An 834-nucleotide genomic window follows, 5' to 3' on the forward strand; every position below is an offset into this window, starting at 1 on the left:
CTGAACCCCGCTTCACAACCTGGGTTCAGTGGAGTAGTCTAAACTGTAGGCAGCAGTGACAGCAGCAAAGCCCAACCCTTGCTTTACATCAAGCATTCTGAAGGAGGAGCGTTTGGTCTCTTTTCAATGGCAGCAGTCCCAGAATAAGCTACATCCCATTCCCACAACCAGGCCTTGATGAACAGTCAAATCTGGAGAGCCTCTTTTTATTTTACTCTTGTTCTCTAGCTCAGTGAGACTTTTGGTCATAGCTTGTTGAGTAATTTCCATAGTGTTTAGCTCTACATACTTGTAGAGGGCAAGAAAAGGGAGAGGTGAGTCCATGCCCCTTTGTTCCCAAACCAGCAGTCTCATATATGTCTTTAACATTAAAGATAAATAAAAGACCAATCATCCTTTGACTTTTAACCCAATGCATGTACATTTCCATTGGATAAGGAAGCAACAGCAGCAACAGCAAAGCTGAATCTTTCTGATCCTCAACTAGGAACATAAGAAGACCCAGGCCCACCAGATTCTCCCTGTCCACCCCAGAAAGTGACTCAATTGAAATTCACTCCTCAAACCAAGAGCCAAGATTATCATAATTTAAAAGAAAAAAAATAAGCAACTGATGCCAAAACCAAGATGAATCAGATGTTGAATTTATCTGATATGGATTTTAGGGCAACCCTCACAAGAGTGCTTCTAGAAGTAAAAATTCAAATGAAATGAAAAAACAAAACAGCAGAGGTAGAAGTTATAAAGATAGAGTCAGTGGAAACTGTCAAACTGAAAAATACAATAACCAAAATTAAAAATCCACTAATGAGCTCAATAGGAAACTGAAGATGA

Source organism: Heterocephalus glaber, unplaced genomic scaffold (assembly GCF_053883595.1).
Source record: "Heterocephalus glaber isolate CG9 unplaced genomic scaffold, H.glaber_assembly_v1.0 deba00001561, whole genome shotgun sequence".
NCBI classification, from domain to species: Eukaryota; Metazoa; Chordata; class Mammalia; order Rodentia; family Bathyergidae; genus Heterocephalus; species Heterocephalus glaber.